Raw genomic sequence first — 21,437 nt, forward strand, 5'->3', positions numbered from 1 at the left:
TCGTTTACCGTACAAGTTCAGTATCACAGAAAGTGAAAAATGGATAAAGAATTTGTGGTACTTATGTACAATGCAGTATCACTCAGCAATGAAATCTATGTCATCAGGCCCTTAGCAGCACAATGAGTGGATTCAGGTATGATGATTCTAACTGAAATAAGTCACACAGAAAAAGAAACATCATAAGATATCAGTAATACACGGAATGTAAACTTGGCTACACAGGAACTGAATTCCAAAACAGAACAGGGTCTCAAATTTAGAAAACCAACTTATGCTTGCTTAAGGGGAAAGGTGAGTTGGGGTGCTGCATAAAACCAGAGATTGAAATGAGCACAGATAAATTTCCTTAAGCCAAATATGGAATAGACAAGAGCTACTCCTTTATCAACGAAATGGACTCAACACCCCATATTAAACGCCTAAGAATGTACCTGACTAGTAAGTATCTCAAAACCTATGGATTGCTATGTCTCTGAAAGAGAATCAAGCATGTGTACAGGGGCATAAACGCAGCAGTGATAGGATTGGAGAGGTTCGGTGAGCAAATGAAGACCCTTTGAAGTCATATTGCATGGTACCCATTCCACGGGTTTCAACTACCCAGGTTTAAGGTATTCTTCCTTCAGCTAAAACATGCATGTGGAACCTAGAGTATGATCAACCATGTGATCGGGAGACGTGTTCAAATATGTCTCAGTTTTCGTACCCTGGTACTCGTGTGCAACATTCCAGACGCTTTACTAACACTCTCCCGACTTGGAGAGTCAGTCCCTTTAACCTCCTGTTTGGCCCAGTTTGCAATTTCTGCGGAAGATGAACAGGAATAGCGAGAACCAATGAGAGACTAGCTGGAGGTGTCTGGACGGGCAAATTTAACTCTCATTTCCCACCAGGAAGAGGAATTAACCAAAGGCTCAGCGTGCCGTGCCGGAACGAGATTAGGGCCTGAAGCCATCCTGCGGTGTTGCGGCCAGCTCACAAGAAAGCGAGTTGAAAAAAGGAGCTCAGGGGCACTGTAATTCACAAACCTGCAGAGTTATAAATGACAGCTATCGTCCAAAAATATACTGAAGTAAGGCTGCCAAGAGGACTTGAAAGCGGGGCAGAATTGCAGGAAACCGATTTCAGGAGGTAGACTGGAATTGCATTGAAAGCATAGGAAAAGAGGCAGAACGTCCACAATGATGCACTTGGCCAAAAAGGGCGTATGCGTTTTTTCCTGAATATATTCAGGAAAAAACGCATACGCACTTTTTGGCCAACCAAGCAAGCTTGCAAAGGAAATCTGCACTACAATGAAGTCTCACTTCCCCCCGGTCAAAAGGGCCATCTGAAAAAAGTGTAAAATCCAGAAAGGCAGGACAGGCCATGGAGAACTGGGAGCCTTGTTATGCTGATGGGCGGGATGTAAATTGCCAACAGACACTCGGGAGAAGTGTATGGTGTTTCCTGAAACATCTAAAAAACAAAGCAACAGAGCCTAGGGCACTTCCACTTATGGTCCTATAGCTTAGGGAAATTAAAATCAAAAAGACACAGCCACCTCAAAATTTGGCATGCCTCTGTTTACAAGAACCTCGTTTACCGTAGAAGTTCAGTATCACAGAAAGTGAAAAATGGATAAAGAAGTTGTGGTATTTACTTACAATGCAATATCACTCAGCAATGAAATCTATGTCATCAGGCCCTTAGCAGCACAATGAGTGGATTCAGGTATGATGATTCTAACTGAAATAAGTCACACAGAAAAAGAAACATCATAAGATATCAGTAATACACGGAATGTAAACTTGGCTACACAGGAACTGAATTACAGAACAGAACAGGGTCTCAAATTTAGAAAACCAACTTATGCTTGCTTAAGGGTAAAGGTGAGTTGGGGTGCTGCATAAAACCAGAGATTGAAATGAGCACAGATAAAGTTCCTTAAGCCAAATATGGAATAGACAAGAGCTACTCCTTGCTCAACGAAATGGACTCAACACCGCATATTAAACGCCTAAGAATGTACCTGACTAGTAAGTATCTTAAAACCTATGGAATGCTATGTCTCCAAAAGAGAATCAAGCATGTGTACAGGGGCATAAACGCAGCAGTGATAGGATTGGAGAGGTTCGGTGAGCAAATGAAGACCCTTTGAAGACATATTGCATGGTACCCATTCCACGGGTCTCAACTCTCCAGGTTTAAGGTATTCTTCCTTCAGCTAAAACATGCATGTGGAACCCAGAGTATGATCAACCGTGTGAACGGGAGACGTGTTCAAATATGTCTCAGTTTTTGTACCCTGGTACTCGGGTGCAACATTCCAGACGCTTTACTAACACTCTCCCGACTTGGAGAGTCAGTCCCTTTAACCTCCTGTTTGGCCCAGTTTGCAATTTCTGCGGAAGATGAACAGGAATAGCGAGAACCAATGAGAGAGTAGCTGGAGGTGTCTGGACGGGAAAATTTAACTCTCATTTCCCACCAGGAAGAGGAAATAACCAAAGGCTCAGCATGCCATGCCGGAACCAGATTAGGGCCTGAAGCCATCCTGTGTTGTTGCGGCCAGCTCAAAAGAAAGCGAGTTGAAGAAAGGAGCTCAGGGGCACTGTAATTCACAAACCTGCAGAGTTATAAATGACAGCTATCGTCCAAAAATATACTGAAGTAAGGCTGCCAAGAGGACTTGAAAGCGGGGCAGAATTGCAGGAAACCGATTTCAGGAGGTAGACTGGAATTGCATTGAAAGCATAGGAAAAGAGGCAGAACGTCCACAATGATGCACTTGGCCATAAAGGGCGTATGCGTTTTTTCCTGAATATATTCAGGAAAAAACGCATACGCCCTTTTTGGCCAACCAAGCAAGCTTGCAAACGAAATCTGCACTACAATGAAGTCTCACTTCCCCCCGGTCAAAAGGACCATCTGAAAAAAGTGTAAAATCCAGAAAGGCAGGACAGGCCATGGAGAACTGGGAGCATTGTTATGCTGATGGGAGGGATGTAAATTGCCAACAGACACTCCGGAGAAGTGTATGGTGTTTCCTGAAACATCTAAAAAACAAAGCAACAGAGCCTAGGGCACTTCTACTTATGGTCCTATAGCTTAGGGAAATTAAAATCAAAAAGACACAGCCACCCCAAAATTTGGGACGCCTCTGTTTACAAGAACCTCGTTTACCATACAAGTTCAGTATCACAGAAAGTGAAAAATGGATAAAGAACTTGTGGTACTTACATACAATGCAGTATCACTCAGCAATGAAATCTATGTCATCAGGCCCGTAGCAGCATAATGAATGGATTCAGGTACGATGATTCTAACTGAAATAAGTCACACAGAAAAAGAAACATCATAAGATATCAGTAATACACGGAATGTAAACTTGGCTACACAGGAACTGAATTACAGAACAGAACAGGGTCTCAAATTTAGAAAACCAACATATTCTTGCTTAAGGGTAAAGGTGAGTTGGGGTGCTGCATAAAACCAGAGATTGAAATGAGCACAGATAAAGTTCCTTAAGCCAAATATGGAATAGACAAGAGCTACTCCTTGCTCAATGAAATGGACTCAACACACCATATTAAATGCCTAAGAATGTACCTGACTAGTAAGTATCTTAAAACCTATGGATTGCTATGTCTCCAAAAGAGAATCAAGCGTGTGTACAGGGGCATAAACGCAGCAGTGATAGGATTGGAGAGGTTCGGTGAGCAAATGAAGACCCTTTGAAGTCATATTGCATGATACCCATTCCACGGGTCTCAACTCTCCAGGTTTAAGGTATTCTTCCTTCAGCTAAAACATGCATGTGGAACCCAGAGTATGATCAACCGTGTGAACAGTAGACGTGTTCAAATATGTCTCAGTTTTCCTCCCCTGGTACTCGGGTGCAACATTCCAGACGCTTTACTAACACTCTCCCCACTTGGAGAGTCAGCGCCTTTAACCTCCTGTTTGGCCCAGTTTGCAATTTCTGCGGAAGATGAACAGGAATAGGGAGAACCAATCAGAGACTAGCTGGAGGTGTCTGGACGGGCAAATTTAACTCTCATTTCCCACCAGGAAGAGGAAATAACCAAAGGCTCAGCGTGCCGTGCCGGAACCAGATTAGGGCCTGAAGCCATCCTGCGGTGTTGCGGCCAGGTCAAAAGAAAGCGAGTTGAAGAAAGGAGCTCAGGGGCACTGTAATTCACAAACCTGCAGAGTTATAAATGACAGCTATCGTCCAAAAATATACTGAAGTAAGGCTGCCAAGAGGACTTGAAAGCGGGGCAGAATTGCAGGAAACCGATTTCAGGAGGTAGACTGGAATTGCATTGAAAGCATAGGAAAAGAGGCAGAACGTCCACAATGATGCACTTGGCCTAAAAGGGCGTATGCGTTTTTTCCTGAATATATTCAGGAAAAAACGCATACGCCCTTTTTGGCCAACCAAGCAAGCTTGCAAAGGAAATCTGCACTACAATGAAGTCTCACTTCCCCCCGGTCAAAAGGGCCATCTGAAAAAATTGTAAAATCCAGAAAGGCAGGACAGGCCATGGAGAACTGGGAGCCTTGTTATGCTGATGGGCGGGATGTAAATTGCCAACAGACACTCGGGAGAAGTGTATGGTGTTTCCTGAAACATCTAAAAAACAAAGCAACAGAGCCTAGGGCACTTCCACTTATGGTCCTATAGCTTAGGGAAATTAAAATCAAAAAGACACAGCCACCCCAAAGTTTGGGACGCCTCTGTTTACAAGAACCTCGTTTACAGTACAAGTTCAACATCGCAGAAAGTGAAAAATGGATAAAGAAGTTGTGGTATTTACTTACAAAGCAATATCACTCAGCAATGAAATCTATGTCATCAGGCCCTTAGCAGCATAATGAGTGGATTCAGGTATGATGATTCTAACTGAAATAAGTCACACAGAAAAAGAAACATCATAAGATATCAGTAATACACGGAATGTAAACTTGGCTACACAGGAACTGAATTCCAAAACAGAACAGTGTCTCAAATTTAGAAAACCAACTTATGTTTGCTTAAGAGAAAAGGTGAGTCGGGGTGCTGCATAAAACCAGAGATTGAAATGAGCACAGATAAAGTTCCTTAAGCCAAATATGGAATAGACAAGAGCTACTCCTTGCTCAACGAAATGGACTCAACACCCCATATTAAACGCCTAAGAATGTACCTGACTAGTAAGTATCTTAAAACCTATGGATTGCTATGTCTCTGAAAGAGAATCAAGCATGTGTACAGGGGCATAAACGCAGCAGTGATAGGATTGGAGAGGTTCGGTGAGCAAATGAAGCCCCTTTGAAGTCATATTGCATGGTACCCATTCCACGGGTTTCAACTACCCAGGTTTAAGGTATTCTTCCTTCAGCTAAAACATGCATGTGGAACCTAGAGTATGATCAACCATGTGATCGGGAGACGTGTTCAAATATGTCTCAGTTTTCGTACCCTGGTACTCGGGTGCAACATTCCAGACGCTTTACTAACACTCTCCCGACTTGGAGATTCAGTCCCTTTAACCTCCTGTTTGGCCCAGTTTGTAATTTCTGAGGAAGATGAACAGGAATAGCGAGAACCAATGAGAGACTAGCTGGAGGTGTCTGGACGGGCAAATTTAACTCTCATTTCCCACCAGGAAGAGGAAATAACCAAAGGCTCAGCGTGATGTGCCGGAACCAGATTAGGGCCTGAAGCCATCCTGCGGTGTTGCGGCCAGCTCAAAAGAAAGCGAGTTGAAGAAAGGAGCTCAGGGGCACTGTAATTCACAAACCTGCAGAGTTATAAATGACAGCTATCGTCCAAAAATATACTGAAGTAAGGCTGCCAAGAGGACTTGAAAGCGGGGCAGAATTGCAGGAAACCGATTTCAGGAGGTAGACTGGAATTGCATTGAAAGCATAGGAAAAGAGGCAGAACGTCCACAATGATGCACTTGGCCAAAAAGGGCGTATGCATTTTTTCCTGAATATATTCAGGAAAAAACGCATACGCCCTTTTTGGCCAACCAAGCAAGCTTGCAAAGGAAATCTGCACTACAATGAAGTCTCACTTCCCCCCGGTCAAAAGGACCATCTGAAAAAACTGTAAAATCCAGAAAGGCAGGACAGGCCATGGAGAACTGGGAGCATTTTTATGCTGATGGGAGGGATGTAAATTGCCAACAGACACTCCGGAGAAGTGTATGGTGTTTCCTGAAACATCTAAAAAACAAAGCAACAGAGCCTAGGGCACTTCCACTTATGGTCCTATAGCTTAGGGAAATTAAAATCAAAAAGACACAGCCACCCCAAAGTTTGGGACGCCTCTGTTTACAAGAACCTCGTTTACCATACAAGTTCAGTATCACAGAAAGTGAAAAATGGATAAAGAACTTGTGGTACTTACGTACAATGCAGTATCACTCAGCAATGAAATCTATGTCATCAGGCCCGTAGCAGCATAATGAATGGATTCAGGTACGATGATTCTAACTGAAATAAGTCACACAGAAAAAGAAACATCATAAGATATCAGTAATACACGGAATGTAAACTTGGCTACACAGGAACTGAATTACAGAACAGAACAGGGTCTCAAATTTAGAAAACCAACTTATGCTTGCTTAAGGGGAAAGGTGAGTTGGGGTGCTGCATAAAACCAGAGATTGAAATGAGCACAGATAAAGTTCCTTAAGCCAAATATGGAATAGACAAGAGCTACTCCTTGCTCAATGAAATGGACTCAACACACCATATTAAATGCCTAAGAATGTACCTGACTAGTAAGTATCTTAAAACCTATGGATTGCTATGTCTCCAAAAGAGAATCAAACGTGTGTACAGGGGCATAAACGCAGCAGTGATAGGATTGGAGAGGTTCGGTGAGCAAATGAAGAACCTTTGAAATCATATTGCATGATACCCATTCCACGGGTCTCAACTCTCCAGGTTTAAGGTATTCTTCCTTCAGCTAAAACATGCATGTGGAACCTAGAGTATGATCAACCGTGTGATCGGGAGACGTGTTCAAATATGTCTCAGTTTTCGTACGCTGGTACTCGGGAGCAACATTCCAGACGCTTTACTAACACTCTCCCGACTTGGAGAGTCAGTCCCTTTAACCTCCTGTTTGGCCCAGTTTGCAATTTCTGCGGAAGATGAACAGGAATAGGGAGAACCAATGAGAGACTAGCTGGAGGTGTCTGGACGGGAAAATTTAACTCTCATTTCCCACCAGGAAGAGGAAATAACCAAAGGCTCAGCGTGCCGTGCCGGAACCAGATTAGGGCCTGAAGCCATCCTGCGGTGTTGCGGCCAGGTCACAAGAAAGCGAGTTGAAGAAAGGAGCTCAGGGGCACTGTAATGCACAAACCTGCAGAGTTATAAATGACAGCTATCGTCCAAAAATATACTGAAGTAAGGCTGCCAAGAGGACTTGAAAGCGGGGCAGAATTGCAGGAAACCGATTTCAGGAGGTAGACTGGAATTGCATTGAAAGCATAGGAAAAGAGGCAGAACGTCCACAATGATGCACTTGGCCAAAAAGGGCGTATGCGTTTTTTCCTGAATATATTCAGGGAAAAACACATACGCCCTTTTTGGCCAACCAAGCAAGCTTGCAAAGAAATCTGCACGACAATGAAGTCTCACTTCCCCCCGGTCAAAAGGGCCATCTGAAAAAAGTGTAAAATCTAGAAAGGCAGGACAGGCCATGGAGAACTGGGAGCCTTGTTATGCTGATGGGCGGGATGTAAATTGCCAACAGACACTCGGGAGAATGTATGGTGTTTCCTGAAACATCTAAAAAACAAAGCAACAGAGCCTAGGGCACTTCCACTTCTGGTCCTATAGCTTACGGAAATTAAAATCAAAAAGACACAGCCACCCCAAAGTTTGGAACGGCTCTGTTTACAAGAACCTCGTTTACAGTACAAGTTCAACATCGCAGAAAGTGAAAAATGGATAAAGAAGTTGTGGTATTTACTTACAAAGCAATATCACTCAGCAATGAAATCTATGTCATCAGGCCCTTAGCAGCACAATGAGTGGATTCAGGTATGATGATTCTAACGGAAATAAGTCACACAGAAAAAGAAACATCATAAGATATCAGTAATACACGGAATGTAAACTTGGCTACACAGGAACTGAATTACAGAACAGAACAGGGTCTCAAATTTAGAAAACCAACTTATGCTTGCTTAAGGGTAAAGGTGAGTTGGGGTGCTGCATAAAACCAGAGATTGAAATGAGCACAGATAAAGTTCCTTAAGCCAAATATGGAATAGACAAGAGCTACTCCTTGCTCAACGAAATGGACTCAACACCGCATATTAAACGCCTAAGAATGTACATGACTAGTAAGTATCTTAAAACCTATGGAATGCTATGTCTCCAAAAGAGAATCAAGCATGTGTACAGGGGGATAAACGCAGCAGTGATAGGATTGGAGAGGTTCGGTGAGCAAATGAAGACCCTTTGAAGTCATATTGCATGGTACCCATTCCACGGGTCTCAACTCTCCATGTTTAAGGTATTCTTCCTTCAGCTAAAACATGCATGTGGAACCCAGAGTATGATCAACCATGTGATCGGGAGATGTGTTCAAATATGTCTCAGTTTTTGTACCCTGGTACTCGGGTGCAACATTCCAGACGCTTTACTAACACTCTCCCCACATGGAGAGTCAGTGCCTTTAACCTCCTGTTTGGCCCAGTTTGCAATTTCTGCGGAAGATGAACAGGAATAGGGAGAACCAATGAGAGACTAGCTGGAGGTGTCTGGACGGGCAAATTTAACTCTCATTTCCCACCAGGAAGAGGAAATAACCAAAGGCTCAGCGTGCCGTGCCGGAACCAGATTAGGGCCTGAAGCCATGCTGCGGTGTTGCGGCCAGGTCACAAAAATGCGAGTTGAAGAAAGGAGCTCAGGGGCACTGTAATTCACAAACCTGCAGAGTTATAAATGACAGCTATCGTCCAAAAATATACTGAAGTAAGGCTGCCAAGAGGACTTGAAAGCGGGGCAGAATTGCAGGAAACCGATTTCAGGAGGTAGACTGGAATTGCATTGAAAGCATAGGAAAAGAGGCAGAACGTCCACAATGATGCAGTTGGCCAAAAAGGGCGTATGCGTTTTTTCCTGAATATATTCAGGAAAAAACGCATACGCCCTTTTTGGCCAACAAAGCAAGCTTGCAAAGGAAATCTGCACTACAATGAAGTCTCACTTCCCCCCGGTCAAAAGGGCCATCTGAAAAAAGTGTAAAATCCAGAAAGGCAGGACAGGCCATGGAGAACTGGGAGCCTTGTTATGCTGATGGGCGGGATGTAAATTGCCAACAGACACTCGGGAGAAGTGTATGGTGTTTCCTGAACCACCTAAAAAACAAAGCAACAGAGCCTAGGGCACTTCCACTTATGGACCTATAGCTTACGGAAATTAAAATCAAAAAGACATAGCCACCCCAATGTTTGGGACGCCTCTGTTTACAAGAACCTCATTTACCGTACAAGTGCAATATCACAGAAAGTGAAAAATGGATAAAGAACTTGTGGTACTTACGTACAATGCAGTATCACTCAGCAATGAAATCTGTGTCATCAGGCCCGTAGCAGCATAATGAGTGGATTCAGGTACGATGATTCTGACTGAAATAAGTCACACAGAGAAAGAAACATCATAAGGTATCAGTAATACACGGAAAGTAAACTTGGCTACACAGGAACTGAATTACAGAACAGAACAGGGTCTCAAATTTAGAAAACCAACTTATGCTTGCTTAAGGGGAAAGGGGAGTTGGGGTGCTGCATAAAACCAGAGATTGAAATGAGCACAGATAAAGTTCCTTAAGCCAAATATGGAATAGACAAGAGCTACTCCTTGCTCAATGAAATGGACTCAACACCCCATATTATACGCCTAAGAATGTACCTGATTAGTAAGTATCTTAAAACCTATGGATTGCTATGTCTCCAAAAGAGAATCAAGCATGTGTACAGGGGCATAAACGCAGCAATGATAGGATTGGAGAGGTTTAGTGAGCAAATGAAGACCCTTTGAAGTCATATTGCATGGTACCCAATACACGGGTCTCAACTCTCCAGGTTTAAGGTATTCTTCCTTCAGGTAAAACATGCATGTGGAACCCAGAGTATGATCAACTGTGTGAATGGGAGACGTGTTCAAATATGTCTCGGTTTTCCTCCCCTGGTACTCGGGTGCAACATTCCAGACGCTTTACTAACACTCTCCCCACTTGGAGAGTCAGCGCCTTTAACCTCCTGTTTGGCCCAGTTTGCAATTTCTGCGGAAGATGAACAGGAATAGGGAGAACCAATGAGAGACTAGCTGGAGGTGTCTGGACGGGCAAATTTAACTCTCATTTCCCACCAGGAAGAGGAAATAACCAAAGGCTCAGCGTGCCGTGCCAGAACCAGAATAGGGCCTGAAGCCATCCTGCGGTGTTGCGGCCAGCTCAAAGGAAAGCGAGTTGAAGAAAGGAGCTCAGGGGCACTGTAATTCACAAACCTGCAGAGTTATAAATGACAGCTATCGTCCAAAAATATACTGAAGTAAGGCTGCCAAGAGGACTTGAAAGCGGGGCAGAATTGCAGGAAACCGATTTCAGGAGGTAGACTGGAATTGCATTGAAAGCATAGGAAAAGAGGCAGAACGTCCACAATGATGCACTTGGCCAAAAAGGGCGTATGCGTTTTTTCCTGAATATATTCAGGAAAAAACGCATACGCCCTTTTTGGCCAACCAAGCAAGCTTGCAAAGGAAATCTGCACTGAAATGAAGTCTCACTTCCCCCTGGTCAAAAGGGCCATCTGAAAAAAGTGTAAAATCCAGAAAGGCAGGACAGGCCATGGAGAACTGGGAGCCTTGTTATGCTGATGGGCGGGATGTAAATTGCCAACAGACACTCCGGAGAAGTGTATGGTGTTTCCTGAAACATCTAAAAAACAAAGCAACAGAGCCTAGGGCACTTCCACTTATGGTCCTATAGCTTAGGGAAATTAAAATCAAAAAGACACAGCCACCCCAAAGTTTGGGACGCCTCTGTTTACAAGAACCTCGTTTACAGTACAAGTTCAACATCGCAGAAAGTGAAAAATGGATAAAGAAGTTGTGGTATTTACTTACAAAGCAATATCACTCAGCAATGAAATGTATGTCATCAGGCCCTTAGCAGCACAATGAGTGGATTCAGGTATGATGATTCTAACTGAAATAAGTCACACAGAATAAGAAACATCATAAGATATCAGTAATACACGGAATGTAAACTTGGCTACACAGGAACTGAATTCCAAAACAGAACAGGGTCTCAAATTTAGAAAACCAACTTATGCTTGCTTAAGGGGAAAGGTGAGTTGGGGTGCTGCATAAAACCAGAGATTGAAATGAGCACAGATAAATTTCCTTAAGCCAAATATGGAATAGACAAGAGCTACTCCTTGCTCAACGAAATGGACTCAACACCGCATATTAAACGCCTAAGAATGTACCTGACTAGTAAGTATCTTAAAACCTATGGATTGCTATGTCTCCGGAAGAGAATCAAGCATGTGTACAGGGGCATAAACGCAGCAGTGATAGGATTGGAGAGGTTCGGTGAGCAAATGAAGACCCTTTGAAGTCATATTGCATGGTACCCATTCCACGGGTCTCAACTCTCCAGGTTTAAGGTATTCTTCCTTCAGCTAAAACATGCATGTGGAACCCAGAGTATGATCAACCATGTAAACGGGAGACATGTTCAAATATGTCTCAGTTTTCCTCCCCTGGTACTCGGGTGCAACATTCCAGACGCTTTACTAACACTCTCCCCACTTGGAGAGTCAGCGCCTTTAACCTCCTGTTTGGCCCAGTTTGCAGTTTCTGCGGAAGATGAACAGGAATAGGGAGAACCAATGAGAGACTAGCTGGAGGTGTCTGGACGGGCAAATTTAACTCTCATTTCCCACCAGGAAGAGGAAATAACCAAAGGCTCAGCGTGCCGTGCCGGAACCAGATTAGGGCCTGAAGCCATCCTGCTGTGTTGTGGCCAGCTCAAAAGAAAGCGAGTTGAAGAAAGGAGCTCAGGGGCACTGTAATTCACAAACCTGCAGAGTTATAAATGACAGCTATCGTCCAAAAATATACTGAAGTAAGGCTGCCAAGAGGACTTGAAAGCGGGACAGAATTGCAGGAAACCGATTTCAGGAGGTAGACTGGAATTGCATTGAAAGCATAGGAAAAGAGGCAGAACGTTCACAATGATGCACTTGGCCAAAAAGGGCGTATGCGTTTTTTCCTGAATATATTCAGGAAAAAACGCATACGCCCTTTTTGGCCAACCAAGCAAGCTTGCAAAGGAAATCTGCACTACAATGAAGTCTCACTTCCCCCCAGTCAAAAGGGCCATCTGAAAAAAGTGTAAAATCCAGAAAGTCAGGACAGGCCATGGAGAACTGGGAGCCTTGTTATGCTGATGGGCGGGATGTAAATTGCCAACAGACACTCGGGAGAAGTGTATGGTGTTTCCTGAAACATCTTAAAAACAAAGCAACAGAGCCTAGGGCACTTCCACTTATGGTCCTATAGATTAGGGAAATTAAAATCAAAAACACACAGCCACCCCAAAGTTTGCAACAGCTCTGTTTACAAGAACCTCGTTTACAGTACAAGTTCAACATTGCAGAAAGTGAAAAATGGATAAAGAAGTTGTGGTATTTACTTACAAAGCAATATCACTCAGCAATGAAATCTATGTCATCAGGCCCTTAGCAGCACAATGAGTGGATTCAGGTATGATGATTCTAACGGAAATAAGTCACACAGAAAAAGAAACATCATAAGATATCAGTAATACACGGAATGTAAACTTGGCTACACAGGAACTGAATTCCAAAACAGAACAGGGTCTCAAATTTAGAAAACCAACTTATGCTTGCTTAAGGGGAAAGGTGAGTTGGGGTGCTGCATAAAACCAGAGATTGAAATGAGCACATATAAAGTTCCTTAAGCCAAATATGGAATAGACAAGAGCTACTCCTTGCTCAACGAAATGGACTCAACACCCCATATTAAACGCCTAAGAATGTACCTGACTAGTAAGTATCTTAAAACCTATGGATTGCTATGTCTCCGAAAGAGAATCAAGCATGTGTACAGGGGCATAAACGCAGCAGTGATAGGATTGGAGAGGTTCGGTGAGCAAATGAAGACCCTTTGAAGTCATATTGCATGGTACCCATTCCACAGGTTTCAACTACCCAGGTTTAAGGTATTCTTCCTGCAGCTAAAACATGCATGTGGAACCTAGAGTATGATCAACAATGTGATCGGGAGACGTGTTCAAATATGTCTCAGTTTTCGTCCCCTGGTACTCGGGTGCAACATTCCAGACGCTTTACTAACACTCTCCCGACTTGGAGAGTCAGTCCCTTTAACCTCCTGTTTGGCCCAGTTTGCAATTTCTGTGAAAGATGAACAGGAATAGGGAGTACCAATGAGAGACTAGCTGGAGGTGTCTGGACGGGCAAATTTAACTCTCATTTCCACCAGGAAGAGGAAATAACCAAAGGCTCAGCGTGCCGTGCCGGAACCAGATTAGGGCCTGAAGCCCTCATGCGGTGTTGCGGCCAGCTCACAAGAAAGCGAGTTGAAGAAAGGAGCTCAGGGGCACTGTAATTCACAAACCTGCAGAGTTATAAATGACAGCTATCGTCCAAAAATATACTGAAGTAAGGCTGCCAAGAGGACTTGAAAGCGGGGCAGAATTGCAGGAAACCGATTTCAGGAGGTAGACTGGAATTGCATTGAAAGCATAGGAAAAGAGGCAGAACGTCCACAACGATGCACTTGGCCAAAAAGGGCGTATGCGTTTTTTCCTGAATATATTCAGGAAAAAATGCATACGCCCTTTTTGGCCAACCAAGCAAACTTGCAAAGGAAATCTGCACTACAATGAAGTCTCACTTCCCCACGGTCAAAAGGACCATCTGAAAAAAGTGTAAAATCCAGAAAGGCAGGACAGGCCATGGAGAACTGGGAGCCTTGTTATGCTGATGGGCGGGATGTAAATTGCCAACAGACACTCGGGAGAAGTGTATGTTGTTTCCTGAAACATCTATAAAACAAAGCAACAGAGCCTAGGGCACTTCCACTTATGGTCCTATAGCTTAGGGAAATTAAAATCAAAAAGACACAGCCACCCCAAAGTTTGGGACGCCTCTGTTTACAAGAACCTCGTTTACCGTACAAGTTCAGTATCACAGAAAGTGAAAAATGGATAAAGAACTTGTGGTACTTATGTAAAATGTAGTATCACTCAGCAATGAAATCTATGTCATCAGGCCCGTAGCAGCATAATGACTGGATTCAGGTACGATGATTCTAACTGAAATAATTCACACAGAAAAAGAAACATCATAAGATATCAGTAATACACGGAATGTAAACTTGGCTACACAGGAACTGAATTCCAAAACAGAACAGGGTCTCAAATTTAGAAAATCAACTTATGCTTGCTTAAGGGGAAAGGTGAGTTGGGGTGCTGCATAAAACCAGAGATTGAAATGAGCACAGATAAAGTTCCTTAAGCCAAATATGGAATAGAAAAGAGCTACTCCTTGCTCAACGAAATGGACTCAATACCCCATATTAAACGCCTAAGAATGTACCTGACTAGTAAGTATCTTAAAACCTATGGATTGCTATGTCTCCAAAAGAGAATCAAGCATGTGTACAGGGGCATAAACGCAGCAGTGATAGGATTGGAGAGGTTCGGTGAGCAAATGAAGATCCTTTGAAGTCATATTGCTTGGTACCCATTCCACGGGTCTCAACTACCCAGGTTTAAGGTATTCTTCCTTCAGCTAAAACATGCATGTGGAACCCAGAGTATGATCAACCGTGTGAACGGGAGACGTGTTGAAATATGTCTCAGTTTTCCTCCCCTGGTACTCGGGTGCAACATTCCAGACGCTTTACTAACACTCTCCCCACTTGGAGAGTCAGCGCCTTTAACCTCCTGTTTGGCCCAGTTTGCAATTTCTGCGGAAGATGAACAGGAATAGCGAGAACCAATGAGAGACTAGCTGGAGGTGTCTGGACGGGCTAATTTAACTCTCATTTCCCACCAGGAAGAGGAATTAACCAAAGGCTCAGCATGCCGTGCCGGAATCAGATTAGGGCCTGAAGCCATCTTGCGGTGTTGCGGCCAGGTCACAAGAAAGCGAGTTGAAGAAAGGAGCTCAGGGGCACTGTAATTCACAAAACTGCAGAGTTATAAATGACAGCTATCGTCCAAAAATATACTGAAGTAAGGCTGCCAAGAGGACTTGAAAGTGGGGCAGAATTGCAGGAAACCGATTTCAGGAGGTAGACTGGAATTGCATTTAAAGCATAGGAAAATAGGCAGAACGTCCACAATGATGCACTTGGCCAAAAAGTGCGTATGCGTTTTTTCCTGAATATATTCAGGAAAAAACGCATACGCCCTTTTTGGCCAACCAAGCAAGCTTGCAAAGGAAATCTGCACTACAATGAAGTCTCACTTCCCCCCGGTCAAAAGGGCCATCTGAAAAAAGTGTAAAATCCAGAAAGGCAGGACAGGCCATGGAGAACTGGGAGCCTTGTTATGCTGATGGGCGGGATGTAAATGGCCAACAGACACTCGGGAGAAGTGTATGGTGTTTCCTGAAACATCTAAAATACAAAGCAACAGAGCCTAGGGCACTTCCACTTATGGTCCTATAGCTTAGGGAAATTAAAATCAAAAAGAAACAGCCACCCCAAAGTTTGGAATGGCTCTGTTTACAAGAACCTAGTTTACAGTACAATTCAACATCGCAGAAAGTGAAAAATGGATAAAGAAGTTGTGGTATTTACTTACAAAGCAATATCACTCAGCAATGAAATCTATGTCATCAGGCCCTTAGCAGCCCAATGAGTGGATTCAGGTATGATGATTCTAACTGAAATAAGTCACACAGAAAAAGAAACATCATAAGATATCAGTAATACACGGAATGTAAACTTGGCTACACAGGAACTGAATTACAGAACAGAACAGGGTCTCAAATTTAGAAAACCAACTTATGCTTGCTTAAGGGGAAAGGTGAGTTGGGGTGCTGCATAAAACCAGAGATTGAAATGAGCACAGATAAAGTTCCTTAAGCCAAATATGGAATAGACAAGAGCTACTCCTTGCTCAACGAAATGGACTCAACACCTCATATTAAACGACTAAGAATGTACCTGACTAGTAAGTATCTTAAAACCTATGGATTGCTATGTCCCCAAAAGAGAATCAAGCGTGTGTACAGGGGCATAAACGCAGCAGTGATAGGATTGGAGAGGTTCGGTGAGCAAATGAAGACCCTTTGAATTCATATTGCATGGTACCCATTCCACGGGTTTCAACTACCCAGGTTTAAGGTATTCTTCCTGCAGCTAAAACATGCATGTGGAACCTAGAGTATGATCAACCATGTGATCGGGAGACGTGTTCAAATATGTCTCAGTTTTGCTCCCCTGGTACTCGGGTGCAACATTCCAGACGCTTTACTAACACTCTCCCGACTTGGAGAGTCAGTCCCTTTAACCTCCTGTTTGGCCCAGTTTGCAATTTCTGCGGAAGATGAACAGGAATAGCGAGAACCAATGAGAGACTAGCTGGAGGTGTCTGGACGGGCAAATTTAACTCTCATTTCCCACCAGGAAGAGGAATTAACCAAAGGCTCAGCGTGCCGTGCCGTAACCAGATTAGGGCCTGAAGCCATCCTGCGGTGTTGCGGCCAGCTCACAAGAAAGCGAGTTGAAGAAAGGAGCTCAGGGGTACTGTAATTCACAAACCTGCAGAGTTATAAATGACAGCTATCGTCCAAAAATATACTGAAGTAAGGCTGCCAAGAGGACTTGAAAGCGGGGCAGAATTGCAGGAAACCGATTTCAGGAGGTAGACTGGAATTGCATTGAAAGCATAGGAAAAGAGGCAGAACGTCCACAATGATGCACTTGGCCAAAAAGGGCGTATGCGTTTTTTCCTGAATATATTCAGGAAAAAACGCATACGCCCTTTTTGGCCAACCAAGCAAGCTTGCAAAGGAAATCTGCACTACAATGAAGTCTCACTTCTCCCCGGTCAAAAGGGCCATCTGAAAAAAGTGTAAAATCCAGAAAGGCAGGACAGGCCATGGAGAACTGGGAGCCTTGTTATGCTGATGGGCGGGATGTAAATTGCCAACAGACACTCGGGAGAAGTGTATGGTGTTTCCTGAAACATCTAAAAAACAAAGCAACAGAGCCTAGGGCACTTCCACTTATGGTCCTATAGCTTAGGGAAATTAAAATCAAAAAGACACAGCCATCCCAAAGTTTGGGATGGCTCTGTTTACAAGAACATCGTTTACAGTACAAGTTCAACATTGCAGAAAGTGAAAAATGGATAAAGAAGTTGTGGTATTTACTTACAAAGCAATATCACTCAGCAATGAAATCTATGTCTTCAGGCCCTTAGCAGCACAATGAGTGGATTCAGGTATGATGATTCTAACTGAAATAAGTCACACAGAAAAAGAAACATCATAAGATATCAGTAATACACGGAATGTAAACTTGGCTACACAGGAACTGAATTACAGAACAGAACAGGGTCTCAAATTTAGAAAACCAACTTATGCTTGCTTAAGGGTAAAGGTGAGTTGGGGTGCTGCATAAAACCAGAGATTGAAATGAGCACAGATACAGTTCCTTAAGCCAAATATGGAATAGACAAGAGCTACTCCTTGCTCAACGAAATGGACTCAACACCGCATATTAAACGCCTAAGAATGTACCTGACTAGTAAGTATCTTAAAACCTATGGATTGCTATGTCTCCAAAAGAGAATCAAGCGTGTGTACAGGGGCATAAACGCAGCAGTGATAGGATTAGAGAGGTTCGGTGAGCAAATGAAGACCCTTTGAAGTCATATTGCATGGTACCCATTCCACGGGTTTCAACTACCCAGGTTTAAGGTATTCTTCCTTCAGCTAAAACATGCATGTGGAACCCAGAGTATGATCAACCATGTGAACGGGAGACGTGTTCAAATATGTCTCAGTTTTCCTCCCCTGGTACTCGGGTGTAACATTCCAGACGCTTTACTAACACTCTCCCCACTTGGAGAGTCAGCGCCTTTAACCTCCTGTTTGGCCCAGTTTGCAATTTCTGCGGAAGATGAACAGGAATAGGGAGAACCAATGAGAGACTAGCTGGAGGTGTCTGGACGGGCAAATTTAACTCTAATTTCCCACCAGGAAGAGGAAATAACCAAAGGCTCAGCGTGCCGTGCCGGAACCAGATTAGGGCCTGAAGCCATCCTGCTGTGTTGCGGCCAGCTCAAAAGAAAGCGAGTTGAAGAAAGGAGCTCAGGGGCACTGTAATTCACAAACCTGCAGAGTTATAAATGACAGCTATCGTCCAAAAATATACTGAAGTAAGGCTGCCAAGAGGACTTGAAAGCGGGGCAGAATTGCAGGAAACCGATTTCAGGAGGTAGACTGGAATTGCATTGAAAGCATAGGAAAAGAGGCAGAACGTCCACAATGATGCACTTGGCCAAAAAGGGCGTATGCGTTTTTTCCTGAATATATTCAGGAAAAAACGCATATGCCCTTTTTGGCCAACCAAGCAACCTTGCAAAGGAAATCTGCACTACAATGAAGTCTCACTTCCCCCTGGTCAAAAGGGCCATCTGAAAAAAGTGTAAAATCCAGAAAGGCAGGACAGGCCATGGAGAACTGGGAGCCTTGTTATGCTGATGGGCGGGATGTAAATTGCCAACAGACACTCGGGAGAAGTGTATGGTGTTTCCTGAAACATCTAAAAAACAAAGCAACAGAGCCTAGGGCACTTCCACTTATGGTCCTATAGCTTAGGGAAATTAAAATCAAAAAGACACAGCCACCCGAAAGTTTGGGACGCCTCTGTTTACAAGAACCTCGTTTACAGTACAAGTTCAACATCGCAGAAAGTGAAAAATGGATAAAGAAGTTGTGGTATTTACTTACAAAGTAATATCACTCAGCAATGAAATCTATGTCATCAGGCCCTTAGCAGCACAATGAGTGGATTCAGGTATGATGATTCTAACGGAAATAAGTCACACAGAAAAAGAAACATCATAAGATATCAGTAATACACGGAATGTAAACTTGATTACACAGGAACTGAATTACAGAACAGAACAGGGTCTCAAATTTAGAAAACCAACTTATGCTTGCTTAAGGGTAAAGGTGAGTTGGGGTGCTGCATAAAACCAGAGATTGAAATGAGCACAGATAAAGTTCCTTAAGCCAAATATGGAATAGACAAGAGCTACTCCTTGCTCAACGAAATGGACTCAACACCCCATATTAAACGCCTAAGAATGTACCTGACTAGTAAGTATCTTAAAACCTATGGATTGCTATGTCTCCAAAAGAGAATCAAGCATGTGTACAAGGGCATAAACGCAGCAGTGATAGGATTGGAGAGGTTCGGTGAGCAAATGAAGACCCTTTGAAGTCATATTGCATGGTACCCATTACACGGGTCTCAACTACCAAGGTTTAAGGTATTCTTCCTTCAGCTAAAACATGCATGTGGAACCCAGAGTATGATCAACCGTGTGAACGGGAGACATGTTCAAATATGTCTCAGTTTTCCTCCCCTGATACTCGGGTGCAACATTCCAGACGCTTTACTAACACTCTCCCCACTTGGAGAGTCAGCGCCTTTAACCTCCTGTTTGACCCAGTTTGCAATTTCTGCGGAAGATGAACAGGAATAGGGAGAACCAATGAGAGACTAGCTGGAGGTGTCTGGACGGGCAAATTTATCTCTCATTTCCCACCAGGCAGAGGAAATAACCAAAGGCTCAGCGTGCCATGCCGGAACCAGATTAGGGCCTGAATCCATCCTGCGGTGTTGCGGCCAGCTCACAAGAAAGCGAGTTGAAGAAAGGAGCTCAGGGGCACTGTAATTCACAAACCTGCAGAGTTATAAATGACAGCTATCGTCCAAAAATATACTGAAGTAAGGCTGCCAAGAGGACTTGAAAGCGGGGCAGAATTGCAGGAAACCGATTTCAGGAGGTAAACTGGAATTGCATTGAAAGCATAGGAAAAGAGGCAGAACGTCCACAATGATGCACTTGGCCAAAAAGGGCGTATGCGTTTTTTCCTGAATATATTCAGGAAAAAACTCATACGCCCTTTTTGGCAAACCAAGCAAGCTTGCAAAGGAAATCTGCACTACAATGAAGTCTCACTTCCCACCGGTCAAAAGGGCCATCTGAAAAAAGTGTAAAATGCAGAAAGGCAGGACAGGCCATGGAGAACTGGGAGCCTTGTTATGCTGATGGGCGGGATGTAAATTGCCAACAGACACTCGGGAGAAGTGTATGGTGTTTCTTGAAACATATAAAAAACAAAGCAACAGAGCCTAGGGCACTTCCACTTATGGTCCTATAGCTTAGGGAAATTAAAATAAAAAAGACACAGCCACCCCAAAGTTTGGGACGCCTCTGTTTACAAGAACCTCGTTTACCGTACAAGTTCAGTATCACAGAAAGTGAAAAATGGATAAAGAACTTGTGGTACTTATGTACAATGCAGTATCACTCAACAATGAAATCTATGTCATCAGGCCCATAGCAGCATAATGAGTGGATTCAGGTACGATGATTCTAACTGAAATAAGATACACAGAAAAAGAAACATCATAAGATATCACTAATACATGGAATGTAAACTTGGCTACACAGGAACTGAATTGCAAAACAGAACAGGGTCTCAAATTTAGAAAACCAACTTATGCTTGCTTAAGGGGAAAGGTGAGTTGGGGTGCTGCATAAAACCAGAGATTGAAATGAGCACAGATAAAGTTCCTTAAGCCAAATATGAAATAGAAAAGAGCTACTCCTTGCTCAACGAAATGGACTCAACACCCCATATTAAACGCCTAAGAATGTACCTGACTAGTAAGTATCTTAAAACCTATGGATTGCTATGTCTCCAAAAGAGAATCAAGCGTGTGTACAGGGGCATAAACGCAGCAGTGATAGGATTGGAGCGGTTCGCTGAGCAAATGAAGACCCTTTGAAGTCATATGGCATGGTACCCATTCCACTGGTCTCAACTCTCCAGGTTTAAGGTATTCCTCCTTCAGCAAAAACATGCATGTGGAACCCAGAGTATGATCAACCGTGTGAACGGGAGACGTGTTCAAATATGTCTCAGTTTTGCTCCCCTGGTACTCGGGTGCAACATTCCAGACGCTTTACTAACACTCTCCCCACTTGGAGAGTCAGCACCTTTAACCTCCTGTTTGGCCCAGTTTGCAATTTCTGCGGAAGATGAACAGGAATAGCGAGAACCAATGAGAGACTAGCTGGAGGTGTCTGGACGGGCAAATTTAACTCTCATTTCCCACCAGGAAGA

Source organism: Pseudorca crassidens, unplaced genomic scaffold (genome assembly GCF_039906515.1).
Source record: "Pseudorca crassidens isolate mPseCra1 unplaced genomic scaffold, mPseCra1.hap1 Scaffold_63, whole genome shotgun sequence".
Taxonomy (NCBI): Eukaryota; Metazoa; Chordata; class Mammalia; order Artiodactyla; family Delphinidae; genus Pseudorca; species Pseudorca crassidens.